Source organism: Tenrec ecaudatus, chromosome 10 (genome assembly GCF_050624435.1).
Source record: "Tenrec ecaudatus isolate mTenEca1 chromosome 10, mTenEca1.hap1, whole genome shotgun sequence".
In the NCBI taxonomy this organism is placed as follows: domain Eukaryota; kingdom Metazoa; phylum Chordata; class Mammalia; order Afrosoricida; family Tenrecidae; genus Tenrec; species Tenrec ecaudatus.
Genome location: NC_134539.1, coordinates 113625013 through 113646740, shown reverse-complemented (window position 1 = coordinate 113646740; position 21728 = coordinate 113625013). Strand labels below are relative to the sequence as shown.

The following is a 21728-nucleotide window of genomic DNA, read 5'->3' as shown; positions in this document are numbered from 1 at the left end:
GCATAGAGGAAAGTTAGCAAGCTAACATAAACTAGATGTTCTTGGCACTCTGGTGGTAATGGTAATGATAATAGCCATTATACCTAAATAGTTCTACAATACACTAGGCATAGATCCAGGTGTTTTACACATAGGAGTTTATTTAATCACTATTTTTTTAAAAAGGAGAACAACTCTGAGGAAAGGTGCTACAAAAGTTCCCATTTTACAAAAGTGGAAATTGAGGGGTAAAAAGTACAAAACTTGCCCACGGTCACAGAGGCTGTATGTGTTGGGATTGAGGCTCAAGGCCAGGCGGCCTCGCCTCATAGTTCTATCTCAACTACTACTTAGAAGATTTTCTTCAGATAGAAGCTTTCAAATTCTCATATTACTACTATGAATGTTTGAAGTTGCGTGCTTACTATCTTGGGCGGTAATGATCTGTAAACTGCCCTGGTAATAGCTCCTGAAACTGCACGGAGGCCACTGGGATACAGGGGAGCCCACCTGATATGCTTATGCTTAGGCAGTGTCACCATTTACCATCCCACATTTAAACTTTGTCTAAGATGAGGAATCCTAAACGATGTAAGTGATGAGCTCATGATAGTGCAGTTTCTTCTTTGTGGGGTTTTTAATTAACATTTTAGGCTTGTTACTCAGAATGGAAACCATTGTCATAATTCGAAGGTTTTACAGATTCAGTAATGATATAAATTAAAACCTCATTCTTTCAAGGTGGTAGGTAATTTCATACTCAGCTATCATCTTTGCTAACTTTCTTAGACATGGGGGACACTTAGGCATTTCCTGAAGGGAAAAAGACTTAAAAGACTTGGGTATTCATCTTCCCCATTCCAAATAAAAGACTTCCCTGACTCTCTTGACTGATAAGACTATCTTTCAAAAACTTGGCCAGATCAGCTAGTTATGCTAACACTGTGATTTCAGATGATCACCTATTTTTGTTCACATGAAGCCCTGGGCCATTACTGTACCAATATGGCTTCTTGAGAGAACTCCCTATAGTAGAAACTATGTCACTGTGTTAGGCAGGGTTCTCTAGAGAAACAAAACTAAAACATTTGTGATTTTATGTAGATATAAGAGGATAGATTTATACAGCGAGAAGGAACATAACAGCTAATTAGTCTGCACAGCAGTACAGAGGACTCAGTTCAAGTCACTTTTGTGGAACAGTTAATTTACTGGAAGTCCTTCAACTCAGAAGGGCTGCCGGGTCCAAGGTCGGGGAAGCAGGCCGGCAGAGTCTGCCTGCAAGCAGCAGGCAGTAATTCAGAAGCTTAGCAAAGTAGGCCCCATGGGATCTTGGACTCAAGCACTGCCGCAGCCTCAATCTCTAGCTATGTATGCATTAGCAGCTTGGTGAAGCGAGTCTCAAGAGGAGCCTCAAGCTATAGAAATACGATCCACTGGTTGGCTTGGCCCACAGGCAGTTTAGCACACAGGTTGAGGCAGAGAACTAGCTAAAGCTGCAGCACACTGGTCCAATCACCAGGGAGCAAAAAGGAGATGGAATGCCAGCTGTCTTTATTTATTTTGGTCATCCTCCAATCAAGCTGCAACCTTTGATTAAATTCCACCCACATGTTCCTATTGGCCTAGTCAGCACAATAAACCGAACTATCTCAGTCACCCAGACATTGCATAGCTGCTTGACAGGCCATGCACATAAAGGCTCATGTGAGTTCCGTGGTTTGCTACAAGGGTTAAGTGCTCCCATGTGATCCCAGTGGGAGAGAAGATAACTCGAACCTTGTGTTTATTTTCTCCTGGATTCCACCCTGTGGAATTCACCTTTTTTCCCTTTGCTTCTTTGGCTGTTCTTTTGCTGTAATAAACTGTACCCATAAATATAATAGCTTTCTTGGCTCCTGTGAGTCTTTCTAGTGAATCCTCAAACTTGAGGGTGGGTGGTCTTAGGAGACATGACATTTTTTAACAACAACCAAAAAAGTATAAAGGGTGGGATAATTTTTTAAAGTTTCCTTCGCCAGAACTATAGGTTAGTAATGTCCCTAAGTGGCAGAAGCAATTTGCAGTTCCCTGTTCATCCAAACGGTTGGCAGTTCCCAGCCACACAGCAGTACCATGGACGAAAGTACCTGCCTAGGGATGTGCTTCCACTGGGGAGCAATTCCACTCTGTATGTAGCTCATGGGCTGGCCACGAATCAGTTAACTCGATGGCAACACAACAATAGTGTGTCAGTGGTGGGAACTTCTATTTCGTAGACTTCTTGAAAACTGCCTGGGTCCTCACAGAAGAAAAGGAAGGCTCTGATGGCAATGATGGGCCCTTATTTCTTTCAACAGAAGTACTCTGTGCATCTGCTTAGCAAGTTTAGCTGGTGGGAGGGCATCCGCATCGTAGAAGGCATTCTTATTTCTGCCTCTTTGGAAGCAGAGTTGCCGACACCAAACCTCGAAATAAATGGATCGATCTCATTTATTAAGGATTTTACTGTATTCTTGGTTGTGCTGGGCATCACCAAGTCCACCATAGTGATTCACTTGAAGGACACAGAGAACTCAGAAAAGCCATTGTGCTTGTGATTGTAGGGTATAACGATGAAAGGTTACAGATTAAAACAAGGAAAAGGTGCGTGATTTTACAGTTAGTTGCCTTCTGCTAGTGAGATCCAGCATTGATCTGGGATATGTACAGGGACTGCCAGCCAGGAATGAGCACCTGAACATGGGCATTTAGGGCTTTCGTGGTGGGTAAGCCACGTAGGCTTGGAATGCCCGACCTTAGCTATTTTTGAGCTGGTATGTGGATTCTCCCCAAAAGGTCAGACAGATACAATGTGACCTAGGGCCCCAGTAAACACATGTGCTCGTCATAAATCACATTGTTAGCATAAACTCTCTGGAGTATATCAACATCTCAGATATACAAAACCACCCGTTTGGGGCAGATATTTAAGGGCAGACTAAAGACCTTGAGAATGTGCAGGCTATGGACAGCTTAAAGTTGACCTTTTACTACACAAGGGCCGATTGTGGGGAGGTAGTGTTTTCATGTAAGTTGGGGAATATGGGTGAGTTTAATAAGTACCAGGGAGATTTTTGTTCTCTTCACTAAATAGTTAACTAATTCATTATGGTCACTTTGTGCCTCAAGTATTTTGTGTTTATGGTTTATTACTCTTAATATAATTTGTTTGTTTGTTTTTTATCATTGAGAACAAACACCGAGTCCGTGTATGTCCCACTTGCACAGTGGGTTACATTTCCTGAGTCGTGCAGCCATTCTCACCTCCCTTTTCTCAGTTGTTCTTCCCCCGTGATCATGAAACTCACCACCTCCCTAAAGGTCCCATCTAACCTTTCAAGTCGCTTAGGTCCGTTTGATGCCTTATACATAGATTTTAAAAGAAATCTTCATGTACTTTTCTGACTCTTAAGTTGTAATGTGTTTTAAAGTACTACATTTTCATTTGGCAATTCTGAGTTTCGTTTTGAAACTGCATAAAAAAAGTTTGACCACAGTGTCCCATGACAAAGCAAACTGTAACCCCGAACCATTGCCTGGTTTTACCTGGTGGGCTTAAGGCACTGAAGCGGGTTGCACAATGAAAACAAAAAATAGAGTTTGACAATCCCTTCAAGTCTACTGTAATGTATTTCAAGAGAAGCCAGTTCTAATGGTTTGATTAAAAACAGTGTTGGTCATACCTCACTCATGGTTCTGGACTCAGCACAATGTACGTTAGAGACCCTTCACCAGAATGCACTGAATACCTACTGGATGAGAAATTAATCCTCGCAGCTCATGGACAAGAACAGGTGTGGTGGTACTGGGCTGAGGTGAGGAACCGATTACAGTTAAAACCCATGGAAATGTACCAGGGGCTGCCCTCACCCCACCACCCCACCCCCAAAAGGAATTTTTTCCCAAGCTCTATGTTTATATCACCTTCAAAGTACTTTCCATTCCACTTAATGCATTTGTCAAATCTGAAATTCCACTCTTGGAAACATTTTTCAAACTCGTGTTTGGATGGCCGAGAGCAACTCCCTAAATTTTTTTCTTCACTTCTTCTACATCATCAAATCACCGTCCTTTCATGCCCCTCTTCATTTACGGCAACAGAAAGAAGTCGCACAGAGTGAGGTCAGGTGGTGAGGTGAGCGTAGCAAGAGAGGCATGCAGTTTTTTTGCCAAAACTAGCACACTGAGATGGCCACATGAGCAAGGTGCATTGTCATGGTGGCAAAACCAGTCCGTCTGCCATAAATCAAGCCTTTTTGTTTGCACACTGTTATGCAGTCTTCTCAGAACTTCCAAATAGAAAGCTTGATGAACAGTCTGACCTGGTAGGATGAACTCCAAATGCACTACAAGTTGACATTTTCGACCATTCAGGAAGTTGACAGAAGTCCTGGATGAGGTTTTTCATCCATTGACATTGCACCTTTTTTTAAATGAGAAAAGTTCCCCTTTACTCAGCTGTGTCCAACAACCACAACAGTTTCTGTAGAATTTTTCCCCGAGCAGAAAACAATGTTTCACAGCCGCAGCGCTGTTCCCTTAAATTGGTCATCACAAAAAACAAGGATTGAGCAAAATGGCTTTTATGAAAAAATTCGCTGGAACCTTCCTAAGCGACACCACTGGGTGCACTAACTCAGAGCTGGTTGCCCAATGCTGGCCTAGCAGGGAAAATGGGCACAACGAAAGCTTTGCTCCACCTAGCACAATTCCAGGGGGGGTTGTTTTGTACCCTCTCCCCTCATACGTTTAATGGAGTGACCACATCCCTTTTGGCCTGGAGAGTCCTGTCTTCCCCGATGTCTGGTGTAATTACTAAGTGCCTCCTTTGTCTCTCCGATGTACTCCTGTTTGGATGACAGGTTTGACCTGTGCAGGCAGTGTTCAAACAAATCTGTCTCAAAGGCAGTGTGGTTACCCACATGTCAGGTTTTGCTAATTAAGGGTCCTTGGTAGGCAGTAATCCCCAGATATGGAACTTAATGCATTGTGTGTGCGTAAGATGTTTCATTTAAGAGTATACAATGATGCATGGTCTGTTGAATGTAACAGCTTCATAGCCCTCAAAGAATCTATAAAGAGTCATAGAAAACAAGCCAAAAAAAGTGGGGGGGGGGTTACCTTTCTGTAACAAAATTGTCTTGGGAGGTGGGAAGAGAAGGCCAGGGGCGACTATAAGTTGATGTAGGTACTGGCAGCTGTGAAAATTTCTAAATTGTAAGAATTTCCCCCTCATTATTCCACAAACATAAGCATCAACTGGATCCCCAGAGCCAGAGGCTTGTCTCTCTTGCTCACGTATATTCCCAGTACCTAGGCCCATGCCTGACATGTGTTTTTGTTGTTGGCTGTGTGCCATTGAGTCCGTTCCGGCTCCTGACAACCCTCTAAGACCCTTGCAGTGGCAGGCTACCGCATTTCTCCTGGAGAGCTGCTGGTGGGTTCTGACCACCAGTTTTTGGTTGACAGCCAAAAAAGCGTTAAACGACGACACCACCAGGGGAGGGGTTCTGCCTCATGAAATCCAAACCCATTGCTTTTAGTCAATTCCAACTCAGAATGGTGCTATAGGACGGAGTAGAGCTGCCCTATATGGTTTCTAAGGGTGTAAATCTTTGTGGAAGTGGATTGCCTCCTCTTCCTCCCAACAAGCATGTGGTTGGTAGCCTTTCCTTTAACCACTATGCCTCCAGGGCTCCTTGTTTGTCGTCTACTGGAACTATAGTCATATTAATTAGTATTGTTATATAGGTTGAACAACATGATAATAGAAGGAACCTAGTACCCTGAAAGTATTGGGGGTCTAATTAATACTCGCCCACATTAGTTTCCATGCTGGGTTTTTTTAACGTATTTGATGATTTAAAATAAACATTTTCACTTACCCACTGTCACCAGTCCTGGATCCTTTACCCCCAGAATCCTAAGATAGAAAGGCAAACCCCCTGACCTATTCACTGCTTCGTTCATGTCTTATTCATTCAGCCAAACAAACATTCTATACTGCTGTGTATTTGTCATTGATTCAGCGCTCTTGTACCTATGACATTATGTTAATCACTGTGGTGATTACAAGAATGAGTTTTTTCTTTTTAAAAATGTATATGTCAGGCACCACAGGTGAAGCTAGTTCATGGAGGTAAATAACCTGTGTAAGGTAACTTTGCTGGAAAAGAGAGCTGAGATTTGAGGCCAGGCTGTCTGGGCCCACTGGGCCACTCTTAACTCGTCTGCTCTGCCGCCTCTCCCTTAGGAGAACACAGCCTGTGGGGAGATAGATGTATAGAGATACTTACATCCTAGAAGCCAAGGGTGTGTCCCAGAAGAGTATGGACCAAGATGAGTTGGGATTTTAAAGGGAGAAGTAATTACTTGGGGCAGAGCAAACAAGAAGGAGAAAAAGACCTTTCAGATAACAGATTGGAAAGTACTTGGACATACAGCATTTGTGGAGGAACATGGACATTCCCGATGGAGGGAGCAAATACCAGGAACATCTTTGAGGAATGGTAAACCATCCAGTTAGTTGGAGTGTAGCATGCATGAATAATGAGATACTAAGCTGACTCTGGCCAAGCCATGGAAAGCCCTAATGCTGAACTAAGGAAATGGATGTTGATTTAGTAGGCTGTTGGGACCTAGGGAAAGATTTTTGGGGGGAGAAGAATGGCAAAATTGGAAGTGTGCTTTTAAAACTTAACAAGGACCCGACTGGCAACCAAGAGGCAATCATGGGTATACAGATTGGTGAAAGGAGAACAGAGCAAATGATTGAGTCTGGGGAGAAGACCCCAAAGTCACCAGGACAGGCTTTAACGGATGGAAGGAGAAAGCAATTCCAGCACAGAGCGAGTAGGCCAGGTCCCTTGAAAAGCATTCAAACTTAGGGATTTTGAGTAAATAGTTATGAAAGAGTAACGGGACACGGAGGGTCAGCAATGTTCTGGGCATGTACATGTGCTTCCAGCCCCTAGCTTTTAGTATAATTCTTGGCACATAAATTCTCATCTATGACTTCATGAATAAAGTAGGTGAAACTTCAAAGATTTGTGAATAGTGGTGGCTAAATTTGGAAGCATTTGGTGACTTTGAATATTTATGAGGATATTGATTCCCAACTCAGTGCAGTAGGCTTGGGTTTTGTTTCTTCCAAAAGTGTGTCTATAACACATAAAGAAGTTTTTCTTATAAGACCAAAATCAAACCAGACTTATTATCATCAAGTCAATTCTGACTTAAAGTGACCCTTTAGGATGAAACCCCAGGGGTTTCTTTGCATTTCCAAAACCACCTAGCATTTGTCTTACAAATCCTAGGTATCACTGTTTTCTAAATGAGTGAGTGTGAATGGGGGTCCTTCAAGACGTTTGAGTAAAAGTGGGGGGAGTCCTTCAAGAAATAGTTGAAAGAAAAATTGAGTCGGAAGTATGCACATAGTTTTGTTTTAGGGTAGGAGCTGGCTTTAAATGGACCACTAGTTCTTCTCAGCAAGACTCCTCTGGCGTACCTTTCTTAGTTCCTTCCTCATCCCCAGTTCTTGTTCTCTGAATCTTCTCTGTCCTTTACATCTGTTCCTTTTATTAACTTTGTTTAAAAAGCTCCAGCTAAAAATGAACTAACCCAGGTTCCTGGTGGCAGCGCTGGCTGGGCCAGGAAGCATCTGCAGCAAGTCATGTGGAGAGGCTTACCCCCCCTTCAGAAAGAGACTGAGGCGGTCAATACCACTGCTAGTAATCTGCTCTTATCTCGTAATGACCAGTCATGCCCGGGGTTACAAGAGACCACAAAGCAATTGCTCTCAAATTCTTTTGGGCACAAGGACATTTGCAACCAGATTGTCTGGACATACAAGAAAATTTTTCAGTCCTATAAAGGAAGGACCAGTGGGTATAATCTGAAGGCTCAGTCTATGTGCAGCAAGATTTGTTATATTTGCTAAAGGTGTGTGTGTGTGTGTGTGTGTGTGTGAATGATATGTGTATCCTTTACCATGTGAATTAAGAGATGCTTTAAAGAAACTGTCCTTTAACAACAACAAAAAATCAGAGGAATAAAATGTTTTTAATCTAGGTAGAGACTCCACTTTCGCATTTCTTATTATTCAGGATAGTGACTCTTGGTTCTAGTCTTTGGCTGCTCGGGCTTTGGCCCCTATTGCTTGAGAAGGTTTTGTTGATGGAAGACTGGGCCTTCCCAGGCGCTGACCCGCTCCATCTCACCAACACAGAGCCTGCCTTCAAGGCGCCTTCTCCAGGGCAGAAGAGACCTGAGATTCGAAGCATCCTTTTCTCTAGGATATCGTTCTGTTTGGTTGCACACATGCTGACAAGGATTCAACCATGACGGAATATGTAGGACAGCAGTGCTTCACCTGTTCTTCTTTTGCAGTGGTAGAATTGATTTTTTTTTTTGGTCTTAAATTGCAGTTGAGGTAGTTTTAATTTTTGACAGCCTGTACAACAAATGAGTTACTTTAAAGGAAAAACAAAAAGAATTTGCCTTTGGGAATGAAATTGTTGTGTTCCAACATTTTTACAACGTGACCTTTTATTCCATTGATTTCTATGGAGAAGCATTGGGATGCTTCAGAAAAGGCCAGCGATTCTAATTGAAGCATGCACTGATTTTATCCTAGTTGCAAAGGCACCAGGCTTCTTGTTGCACAGATGATGAGATTTAGAGCTGACCGTTTGTTACAAGAGAACGCAGCTCTCTTTCCGTGATGCATTGCTGTTTCTTTCACATGGAAAGAGCATTGTTTGAGATCCACCGTGTATTGCTGTTTCTTTCACATGGAAAGAGCATTGTTTGAGATCCACCGTGTCCATAAACCAGATTTTCATTAGCCGTGCTATTTAATGCCCTCATTTCTATTTCCGATCAGGCAGTTACCTATCTGCAATCTAGGTTAACATTTCCTTGCTCTGTGTATCTCACCTTACATGGAGAAAAAAAGAGGGAAGGGGGATTTATAGTTGTGGGACTTTGTCCTTTCAACAGGAAGGGCAGGGTTCCAGAATTCGTGCCTATCGTGTATTTCCTTCCGCATGTCTTAAATGGCAGCGCGCGCTTACAGATGCATGGCGGGTGTCTGCAGTTTATTCAAACGCAGATTTACTGTGTCCCTTTGAAAAGTCACCCGACTCTCCTTATGGTTAGCAATGATAAGAAACGTTAAAGACATTGTAAATCTGGGGTCCACATGGAGCTCACTTGATAAATATTTAATAATTTGGTTTAGCATTTGTTTCTGTCCAGAATTTTTTCCCAAGTTTTTATTATCTGAAGTCAATAAAGAGAGTAGGGATTACTATTGCTTTCCAAAGTTTTTGTCCATCCTGTGGGAAATAATTTGACATAATGGCATCTCCATTTTCTCCCAGTGCAACAAAACCAGTCACATGCCTGTATTCACCTACCTAGTAGCTCTTAATATGTCATTAACAACTTGCTGTAGTTCATTGCTCTTGGGACATTGAATGTGCTCTCAGCCTTCAGTGTAGTTGAACAGGTCAGAGAATCAGTTGTGAACTGTAGTTAGAGTTTTCACCTAATTGGTCATTTTCTTCACAAAACACCACCCTAAATTTGCTCACTTACACAACTTCAATAGTTCAGAATGGTTGCTGACTAGCACCTTCAAGCCTTCTTCCCAGGCAGCTTCTGTATTATCTTTCCTGTTGGTTTTCCCGTTGTCTCTGGTGCTGTGGAGACAACTCCAACTCCTGACTCACCCTTGTGTGCAAAGCAAAATTGCTCTGTAAGATTCTCAAAACAGACCTCTTGGAAGTAGATCACCAGATTACAAGGCACCTAGGTTTCTGATTAGTAGTCCAGAACTTTACCATTTACACTGCTCCAGTGCCTGTAGCAAGCCTTCTCATAAGGATGTGAAACCATTTACTCCTCCAGCCTGAGATCCCAAGAAGCGCCCCCACCTCCACTCCTACCCCTTTCTGTGTCTTGTAATAAGTAGTCAGTAGTCTTTTTCCCCTTCATTTGAGAGCCCTTCCTGCTGCATACAGATGACCTTGGCTTTGCTGCGTTGGTAAACCCAGGGGTGGTTTTAGAAGGAATGTTGAAAGCGCCAGCTCACAATTGGAAGTTTTTTTTTTTTACTCCCATCTGCTTTGAAGACAGTTGCTATAGTTAGAGCAACTTGTTCGCGCCAGGTCTTTGAAACACCTGTGTTCCAGGTGAAGCTTAAAAACTCTAAAGCCTGAATCAAGTCTTTTCACCTCTCTATTAGAAATATATATAATGTCCCAGCTGGTGGGAACGAAATACTAACAGGCCTCCCAACTATTTGAGAGTAATATTGAATAACAACCAAGCCACACCTAATTTAAGGTTTTGAAAAGCCTCACAACTCTATTATCCTTCTCCTGAACTGCTTAACCTTCTGGTTAGCCCTCTGATTATTAGCCTCGTGACATACTTAACAAAGGTGTGAGAGCTTTAGAGGCACTCATGGGACTCTCTTTATTAGATCTTTTTGTCATATTCACTGTTCTAGCTGTATTTATATTTTTTAAACTTGGTAGACACCAGGAGGCATGTGTTACAGAAAGACCCAGAGGTTTCAGAAGCTGCTAAATATATCAGACCTGTCTTAATTGGAGGATAGGGGGAAGCTGTGGGTCTCTTAGCTACTTCATAGACCAGCTGAGTCTCCCGCTACTAACTACATTTGTTTGAGAGCAGTACCCCAGGGAACTTACAGATCCACAGCTTACTGGCACAAGTCTGGATTTTAGTGAGAGTACAATTTATTTGTGTGCTATTGTCCTATCACTTGGCTCTCTACATAATATATGCCCAGTATCGTTGAATATTATTCAAGAGAACTTCATTATGCAGTTGATAAAATGGGTTTAATAGTTCAGTGTTAAATTGAGAGCCTTTTTCTTTTATTGATACATCACTTATAGGTGGCAAGAGAACTAAATTGTAGAAAATCAGATTAAGTCACAGTGGCATTTTTCCTAAACCAAGCAAATTTTTAATTTAAAAATTTTTATTCTTTATAGGTGTTACCTTCTGGAATATTAATCAGTTATGGGATACTAATCCTATAGCCAATATTTACCACCTTGAGCTCAAGAAGGAGAAACCCTTCCAAGTTACTAGAAGCCCTTTGCCTTTACCAAAACCAGGACCTTGCTGTACAGAGGGTCTAGAACAGGCGTTCTCAAACTACGGCCCGCGGGCCACATGCGGCCCACCAAGGACATTTATCCATCCCGCCTGGTGTTTTTGCCAGTTTATTTTTTTACTTCAAAATTAGATATGTGTAGTGTGCATAGGAATTTGTTAGTAGTTTTTTAAAAAAACTATTGTCTGGCCCTCCAACGGGTCTGAGGGACAGTGAACTGGCCCCCTGTTTAAAAAGTTTGAGGATCCCCTGGTCTAGAAGTTTCATGGAGATCAGCACTTTGAATTGTTCCCTTGAGTTTCTGTTCTTTCCCCAAACCAACCTTCAAGCTTTCAAGTAAAAAAAAATGCCCAGTAGAAAACTTTTTCAAGTCTAAGCAAAGATGTTCTAATTTCATGAATGAAATTTAAAGGAATCATGACTCAAATTTTTGATGTGTACCCCCCCCTCAAAAAAAAAAACTCAGGAAGAAACATAAAATGCTTCTTTTTCTTCCAGCAGTCCTGTCACTTTTAAGATCACAATTGTTTAAAAGAGATTTTTTTTGGTTGGTTGCCGGGTTTTTATTCTTTTTCATATTCATATCCTTTCAATCCATTACCATCCCTGAACTTCAAATATTGGTAAGAAATCAGAACATTAATACTTGGTGGGGGTAATTCATGGACTTTAATTTGGGGCAGTCCCGACCCCTCTCCCACCTCACACACACTTACCAGCTACTTTATCTTAGAAAAGTTATTTGATATTCTTTCATGAGCCTCCATTTTCTCAACTATAAAATGGAGATAGTATCTTTACAGGGTTGTTGGAGAGAATAAATGAATTAATGTGTACCACAGTATGTGGCATATTGATGTGTAATCAACTGTACCCTGCCTTCTCCCCTTAATGAGGATGATATTGGCAGCACCCTGGTCCCTGAATGCCAGGCACTTATATGTGATTCCCAGACATTACCTCAATCCTGGTAGTAACCCTTAACATAGGCATTATTTTGCATTTGTTCACCTTCAGACGTGGCAGAGTTGGGGATTGTAACCCTGGTCTTTTTTAATTTTTTAATGCTTCCATAGCCTAATTAACTTTCTGACCTTTCCCCTTCTATTTCAGACTTTTTTGGTACTATTTTATGGCTCTGAAGTTTACATCATCATCTGGAGAATGGAATACAAATTAGGAACACCTGCTACATCGCTGTTGCCTACTCCCTATTATCTCTGCCTAGTTCCTTCACCTCTCTAAGCCTCTGCAGTCACTTGGTAAATAGGGGTCAAAGTAGGACGAAGGGCTTGAATAATTAGGAGTAAACTCACTACCATCCGTCTCAGTGGTTTTCAACCTTCCTCGTGCCCCAACCCTTTCATACAGTGCCTCGTGTGCTGACCCCCCACCCATCAAATTATTTTCATTGCTGCTTCATAGCTGTAATTTTGTTACTGTTATGAATTGGGCGACCCCTGTGAAAGGGTCGTTTCACCCCCAAGGGGTCTCGACCCACAGGTTGAGAACCGCTGGTCTACCTCATTCGGACTCATTGGAATCTATATACAATCTCCAAGACTAATTATTTATTGGAGCAGACCACTAACTGCCAATCTTACAGTTACCACTCACCCACCAGGGCTTTTGTAAGGGAATATAGAAGCAAAATAATTTTAAAGCTGGGTGCCTAGTACACAGAAAACTTGCAAATAAATCTCAGCCCTTCTTTATCTTTGTCTCAGCGAAGCTTCTGTGTCCGGGTATATAGTAAGATCTTCGCTTCCTTCTCGTCTTCTCTACTAATTTCCACACATCTGCCTCAGTCTTTTTCTAACCGCTTGGCTGTTGGCTTGCACTCATCAATCTTCCCTCTCAGCCTTGTCAGTGAATTTGCATGCCCTCGATACCAGCTCGGTGCCCAGTCAGTATTTACTGATGCTAATGATGATGGTTAAACAAAGATGCTGTTGGCCTCAGCCCTGCAGCTCTGAGACCGCCTGAGTAGTCATGACTTCCCCAAAACAGTACACGACTCAAACATCTTGACTCGTAAATGAAGGTCGGAATTTGATGTTGGCATTTGTTTCTGTGGTGATTGTGTAGCTTTTTCTGCAGAATTGCCTTTGACAGTGGGCATGAGGTTGATTATCATGTGTTCTGAAATGACTTCCTGAAATGAAGCAGCAGTATCGAGTCAGTTTAAACAAATATTGATTGTGGTACAAATTAGTTTTCCCTGGAACAAGAGGCCAGGGGAGGCTTATCAGGCCTCAGGATGTAGTTGGCTTCCACGTTTGGCATTAGTTTCCTAATCTTCATACCCATGATTGTTTTTATATTAAAAGAAAAATTTACAAACCTATTTTTAGTTCTGAGCTTTGATAACTTTTTTATTTATTCTGATGTTCCCAACTCTCTTCTTTGTTTTTTGGAAATTCCATATTTCTTGCAGCTTCATGCTCTGATCTTTGTCCTCCATCAAACCCTTCCTTCCTGGGAGTCTGTTGGAATAGCCTGCATATTAGATTTGGGGGACTGCATTGGTGACTCAGCCACCCACCTGAAATCTAAAGAATGTCACATGGTTAGAATTGCATTTGTAAGCCAGTCATGGTGAGGTGCTTCTGTTATTTTAAAATTCAGTGTTGTAAAAGTCAGAAAAGAAAAACCTTCCTCATTCAAAGGTAAACAAAGACAAGCACAACTTTTGCAGATTCCATTTCGTAGAAAAAGCATACCCAATGATTCCCAAAGTCTTTGCAACTTTGTCCTCTCACCAAAAGCCTCTCCTTTATTTCTAGCAGTCCCTAGTTTGGACAGAATCCTCCCCTTCCCCCATACTAAGGCCCCTCACCTAACCTTCATTTCCTCGCTTACCCTCATCCCCACAATCATCTGCGGGGTGCCTATTAAATAAATGTACTCAGATTTTATGAGTAGGAGTCCTGGTGGTATAGCGTGTTATGTGTTGTGTTGCTAACCGCAAGATCAGTGGATCGAACCCACCAGCTGTGTCGCAGGAGAAAGATGAGGCCTCCTGTGCCTGTGAAGATTTACAGTTGGGGAGTGTTCTCCCCTGTCCTACAGAGTCACTGTGATTCAGAATCAACTCAGTGTCAGTCAGTTTGGTTTGTTTGGGTATATTTTATGAGAATTTCTTAAATGATGGAGGGGACTTTTATAAATGAAAGATATATATATATATATATTTAAAGTTTCTGTCATACATATAAAAAGGCAATGAGACATATGAACCTATTCAAGAAGCTGATCATGACACTTAGCAAACCTATGGGTCAGAAACTTATAGCAAATCTATACTGAACTGCCCCATAAGACGGTAATGTTTACGGGAGCAAAGTGCCAAGCCTTTTCCCTGTGCGATTGGCTGGCGGGGTCTAACTGCCAGTCTTTCGGTTAGCAGCCACGTACCTAGCCATTCCGCTATTTCATTCATAGGTACAAGGCCAATGAATGCTTATTGGATTGTCAAATGCAGATTTATATTTGCCTAAAGGAAACAAAGGAATGATGCTGGGATAAAGTGAAAGCTGGGAAGATGGAACAAAAAACATGACTTAAATAAAAAAAAACATGGCTTACAAGCATTTGAGAGAAAACATATTTACCTTGTTTTAAATTAATTTTCCTATTTTTAAATTTTAGCCAATGATACTGGTATTATGTGATCTGTCAGCCTGACGTGGCTTCCCTGCTATTGCAGGGGAACAGTCATGTTATAAGGTTGAGATGAGGTGGCCTGCATTAAAATGACACGTAGTAGGCTCAAAATGCTTTCTAGCAAACAGAATAACCTTGCAGCAAACTTTGGGAACTAAGACTTGAAATTCGGGTGCTGGAAACAATGAATCAAGTGTTCAGAAGAGTGCCTGGCCCCTAGCAAGCACTCCATAAACATTAGTAGCTTTAATTTTTATTAGTTCTCATGTGCTTTAAAAGGATGATCCATTTTAGGAAACCAAATATTAGTGTGGATCTGAGTGTTTATGAAGAGACAAATACATTCCCAGTTAGTGTGTGCATCTAATTTAGAAATTTAGTAGGAACTAAAGAAATAATCTTTGGATTCTTACTACATGTTTAAATGAAAGGTTTAAGTCCTTGGCTATAGGAATTTAGTAGATTTCTGACATCTCTAATTAAGTCAGAATCTGTCTTGATTACAAGAGCCTGTCTTGTTTGATCTTCTTTGTTTTTCTTATTCCTGTTGGTTTCTGTACTGGGCATCCGCCTCATCCAATTCCAAAGCCGTGCCTAAGGGGCCTTAGGAGATTAATAGCCAAAACGTTATAGTAATCTTTGAGTGAGTCTGTTGTCGTGGCTTATTTAGTTGTCTCTGTCTTGTTAGGCTGTGAACCCAGGGAGTGTGTCTGGGGTACCACTGCATTCCCAGTGCCTGGAATGGTGCTGAGGGACCCAAGTAATGCTAAGGGGTAAATGTTGTGCTGCTAACCATAGGTCAGTGGTTCAAACCCATCAGGTCACTCTACAGGAGAAGGATGAGGCTCCCCATAAAGAGTTCCAGTCTCAGAAACCCTGTACATAGGTCATTGTGTCGGAATGGTTCCATGCTAGTGGCATAGCGTTGGCACAGGTTACTACTCAAAATAGTTTTTGAAAATTGAGAGTAACTTCTTTTTTTGAAAACTCAATAAGGAATGGGGTTCTAAAAGCTACGTCAAGTATGTGATACAGTGTTTTATTCCTGATTTTTGCTTAAAACCTGGTTATTGTTTACAACAGATTAGTAATGTCACTGGTGAATTTCATTTTCTCCAACAAGGCAACGAGTTCATGAAGAATTATTAAAACTGTCAGACTGTAGAATGCTTAAAACCCAGGTTTGAGCCCAGGTTATGTGTCCTGAAGCTTAACTTTACCTCCCCTTAAATTGGAGTAGTTACAAATAAGGTGGTATGAGGAGTAAATGGAGCATGGATACATTGTTTTTAAAAACTGCTTTCACGCTTCAGTAGGGTGCCCTCAGGTGTTTCCGAGTAGAACTGCCCTTTCCCAGGACCCGCAATGCCCTTAACTGATCATCAAGCCTTTCTCCCAGGTGGCTCCGGGGCAGTGCCAGCCTTGTGATTAGTAGTCTGCCCTTAACCATTTGTACCACCCAGGGCCCTTAAAGGGTATACATGGGTATGTGTACACACACACACCACCCCCTTTTCACCTCGTAGGCCAGAGTTAATGCACCTTTCACTTATTTCAAAGGAGTCTACAAGTTGGTGATTAGTTAAAAGATGGGAATGATAGGCTTGAAAAATCAATGTCCTATAGGAAGCAGCTTGGTGGGCTAGAGAGAGCACTGGACTGGGGCTCAGGAAACCAGAACTAATCCTGGCCCTTTACAAAGAGATCTGACCGTGGTTAAATTGCCTCACATCTCTGTGTCAAATGTGCTTTCGTTAAATGACATTCTCCAGTGACTAATAATATTTTAGAAAACAGCAAGAGGATTCTTTTTTAACCTGTTACAAAGGAGATAAAAATGTTATCCCCCAAAAATTACTTTTTAAAGTTTGGTCCTTAAAGCAACACAGGGCACTGTTGTTTCTCTTGGTGATCCAAGACATCAGTCACCATGCCCCTCTCTGCATTTATATTATTCATTTACATCATTCATTTTTTAAGGAAATCAGTACATTTTCAAATTCATATTTCATGGAGCTCCTTAACTAATTGCTGCAATCAGCAGCAATTTATCTTACAGCAGTGGTGCTCAAATCACTCTGAGGTTGACATACCATGCACAGTGTGTTTTTAACGATCATGTTTTTAATGATGAGTTTCAATAGGGGAAAATGGTTAATCTGCTAATAGTCTCCTGAAAGCCCTAACTTTGGCTCTGTATTTTAACTGTGCCAAACGGTAACTTAAAAGGCCATGGCAGAGTCGTTGACCCAGTGGGTGCACCAGCTGTTGGAGAGGCTGTCCCATTTAAAAGGACCAGCAAAGGGAAAGAGCTTCCTGTTTTTACTCTTGTTTAGAGACCCTCATTAAATGACTGCTCAGACACAATAATCAGATAGCTGCTGTTCGGGTTAATGGCACCTCTGAGTCCCTGTCAAGAGAGCTTTATTTAATGCGCAATAGACCTGGAGTGATGCAGGTGCCTTTCCAGGCCCTCATTTAATCTAAGCTGCTTTAGTTGGCATGGCAACTAGTTGAGACATCTGGGAGACATTATGCTGGGGATTGAGACTTCAGAGGATTTGTGCTGGAGCAAAGCAGAACCCTTTTCATAAAGTGGTGTGTGTGGCTTCTAAACTTTTGCAGCCATAATTGTTAAAACTTGAAAATCAGGTGGTATATTTTCCAAAGAATCAACTTTTAAAAGGTTGGCCTGGTTGTCCCATTTTCAGTAAAAGAGGAATTACCGTATATACTCGTGTTTAAGCCGTTTTCAGCACATTTTTAAAATGCCGTTTTTGTGGTAAAATTAAGTGCGTTGGCTGATATTCGGGTTGGCTATACTCGAGTATAGATGGTACTTCATATATGAGTGTGGAATGAGAAAGCACGTGCTCGCGAGAATTTTATTTTGCTAAGCTAAAGCTTGATAGAGCTTACACTCTACAAAGGTACTGTTGGCAAAACTTCTGCATTCTACGTTTTTTACTCTTTTGTGGATTGAAAGGCACCTATCTCCTATCTGCCAAGGTAAAATGGAACAGGTGGATGCCAGTTGCAGAAAGTGGTCAAAGTGGGCAGGAGTTTTCTGTGGTTTTTCCATGAACTTTCTTGATTAAGTTAAGCTAGAGGTTGCTAACCTTCCCCCAGTCCCTTTTAACCCAACTTGCCAGTTTCTCAAGAAGGGCAGCTTCAAAAGGAACGCTGTGCTCCGCTCTCTTCACTATTATAATTGAAGGTTGGAGGAAAGGTTTTCCGAGTTCGCAGAACCCAAGGGCAATAACATGACAATCTAGTAATTTGTGTGTAGCAGGAGGTTTTCATTTTGTGACGGTTTATCTTCATGGGGCCGTGGTGTGGAGGAATTGACTTGCCGTTTGAAATTGTGCTCTGCCTTCATTTCAAGCATTCTAATCCATAAGTCAGAGTTTCCGTGTCTGGTGATACTTTATCTGTGCGCATAGGGAACCCTGCCCTTTTTACTTTCTGAATCCTAGGAGACCGTCATACTTGGTGGTCAAAAAGGCCTGATGCTGTCGGTTTAAATGGCTCTGACCAATAGACGCAGGGTGGGCAACACCCAGCTCAGGAAACTCGTGTTTCATAATGCTAAGTGAAGTATCGGGCTGTTTGTTCGGAATGAGCAATTGGTTATAAAATTGGTGGTCAGAACAGTACCGTTCCAGCCAGATGATGTTTTCCTTTCCCCCTTCTTTGGAAATGTTGTCGCTTTTGAAGAAAGCATATGACATTATTTCATATTTATTCACTGTTTGCGTCTTTTTTAAATCAATTTCTTCTTCTAATGAGTCAAAGCAAGATTTTCCAAGTGCCAGCACTATGAATTCAACCTGATAACTTGGAAATTAAGAGGGTTTTTTTCCTCTGCTGCTTGCAAGCATACCAACTGTTACTGCTAACAGTAAAGATGTTGGCATCAGGGCTTGGCTGGCGTTTTTTGTAACTACGTAAGTCGGAAGGAATATCTCTTCACAGTCATGCTAGAACTTTGCATATCCCGGTAGGAACAACAACAAGAGAAAAAACAAAGCTGTCAGTATACTCAGCAGTCATGATTGACATCCCTTATAGACAACAGCTCTTCAGACTCTTCCTGTAGGATTTGTAGTGTTCCTGTGTAAAACCTCCAATCAGGAACACGTGATGGCGTTTGTGAAGTTGTTGGGGTGGTGGTGTTCCCTCCTCCATCTTTGTTTACTGTGCAGTGTTCCTGGGTGTCTGTCCTCTGGTAGCTCTGGCTACAGCTCAAGAAGCAGACTTCCGATTAAGGTTTACTCTAGCGAATCACCATGGGGGTTTTGCTTTTCTTGTCCCTGTCCTGTGATGAAGACTTCCTGGTGCCGGGAAATGTATACAAGAGGGTTCATCGCTTTAACATTGTGAAGAGCTCATAAAAATAACTCCTGTCTTAGTAGAAAACTGAGTAAGGAACAGGAATGATCTCCTGTCTCTCCCATACTCGCACCTCGGTGTGGCCAGTAAACACAAACTCCTTTCATCCTGAGAACAAGCGAGTGGAACATAAATGTGTACTGTCAACTAGGAAGGGTGAGGGTCTCAGCTGGCACTAATTGGAACCCAGAAACAGATTAGTTCTGGTCACAGAACATCAAAAAGGCTCAGAAATTGGACTCATTGGGAACCTCAAACTTGGGGTGTAGCTAGCGTGCAGACTTGTATAAGAAGTAGTCAAATACCCAGATCATCTTGCCTTGCAGTAAACTGGACGTTTGTCTCCTGGAGACAGCATGCTGAGCTGAGCCGAGCTATGCCAGCTTTGAACCCTTCCCTCATTTACACAGAACCCTGCCAATCCTGGCCCCTGTGCCTTCCAAGACAGAAGATTGGAGGTTCCCCCCGCCCCCCAGAAAAAATGGATTAAATCAAGAGAGTCCTTCACGAAGCAATATTTCTAGGTCACCCCTAAAAAGCTCTAAGCACTCCCACAGAGTACATCATAGTGAAGCAGGAGTCACCTAAGCATCCAGCAGAGAGACGCATGCCTCCATTGTGACATGCACATAAAGGGTATTTACCCAAAACAGTTTTATTTGAGCGCTTAAAACTATGTAAAACATTGTACAGTACCATGGGAAGATAGATACTGATGAGCGCTTTTTTTAACCTACAATATTACCCTGCTTAATGTATTTTTAAATTTTGTATTTTCTGATTACATAGAAAAGGAAAAAAAAAAGATTACATGCAGATATGCCAGATAATTAGCAATAGTTATTGTGAGATTAGGGGGGTGGATTTTACTTTAATTGTTCTTATTGATTTGTACTTTCTAAATTTCTTACAGCGATTGATCTAAGATTGCTTCAATGATAAGATGAGGGGGAGAAACTTAATGAACATTAATAAAGATCACCAAGAAAGATTGAAAAATGTTCATAAAGGAGATTGAGACATGTTCAGTACCTTTGGGAAGTATGTTTAGCTTACCATGAGTGATAGTTAGCATTTATTATTACTGTATGTACTCATGTATGAGCCAAGTTTTTCAGCATGTTTTGTATGCAGTTCTTGTGGTAAAATTAGGTGCCTCGGCTGATAATTGGGTCAGCTTATATCCTAGTGTATACAGTATTTAAGTATCTGATCAGTACTTGGCTAACGACATTGTATTCCTTCTGTAGCCCTCACAATAGATTTATAACAGAGAGATGAGGGTTTTTTGTTTTGTTTTTGAGAGATGAGTTTGATATATATTTTTACAGATGAGAAAACTGGCTTGGGAAATGAAATTAAAGTTCAAAATAATAAAGTCAGTAAATGGCTAAACTAAAAAATTAAACTCAGATCAGATTCCAGAACTTGTCCATTTATATTATGTGTGTACACAAAGCCTTAAATATACATCAACACCATAATTCTATTTGAAGTTCTTTATCATTTTTAAATAACCAGATTCCCATAAAGACATGAAGGTTGTGGGGTGCAGAGTGGAGACCCAAAGCCCATCTGTAGGCAACTGGACATTCCCATACAGAAGGTTCCTGGGGAGGAGGCGAGCCAGTCAGGATGCATTGTAGCGCCAATGAAATACACAACTTTCCTCAAGTTCTTTGTTGTTGTTGTTAATCATTTTATTGGGGTCTCGTACAACTCTTATCACAATCCATACTTACATCCATTGTGTCAAGCACATTTGTTGCCATCATCATTCTCAGGACATTTTCTTTCTACTTGAACCCTTGGTATCAGTGCCTCATTTTTCTCTTCCCTCCCCCATCCCTCCCTCATGAACCCTTGATAATTTATACATTATTATTTTGTCATGTCTTACAGTGTCCTACTTTTCTCTTGTTCATTCCCCTTTCTCTAGTTCTTAAATGCTTCCTCCCCCCACTATCATGATCCCAATTCTACCTTATAAATCCCGCTAAACCAGAGGAGGTACACGGGAACAGATAAGAGCTGGAAAAACAGGAAATCCAGGACAGATAAACTCTTCAGGACCAATAATGAGAGTCACAATACCAGGAGAGTAAGGGAAAGAGGAAAAAAGGGGGAACTGATCACATTGATTTACATATAACCCCCTCCCAGGGGGACATGCAACATAAACGTGGGTAAAGGGAGACATCGGTCAGTGTAAGGCATGAAGAAATAATTTATACATTATCAAGCATTCTTGAGGAAGGGAGTGTGAAAGAGGGAGGGGGGAAACGTGAGCTGATACCAAGGGCTCAAGTAGAAAGAAAATGTTTTGAGAATGGTGATGGCAGTATGTACAAATGTGCTGACACGATGAATGTATGGATTGTGATACGAATTGTAAGAGCCCCCAACAAAATGATTTTTTAAAAAAATACATGAAGTTAAGTCAAAAAGTATTAACTGGGTTCATACATACATGATTCTTCCAAATGAAACATGTTTAAACCTGTCTTTTATATCG

General features: G+C 41.5%; 1 protein-coding gene across 2 annotated transcripts in view; it reads left to right on the top strand.

Annotated features, from left to right (window-relative positions):
• NLK (nemo like kinase) overlaps nt 1-21728 on the top strand; it is a 164499-nt gene that overhangs the window by 102597 nt on the left and 40174 nt on the right. The gene's annotated exons all lie outside the window — the stretch shown is intronic.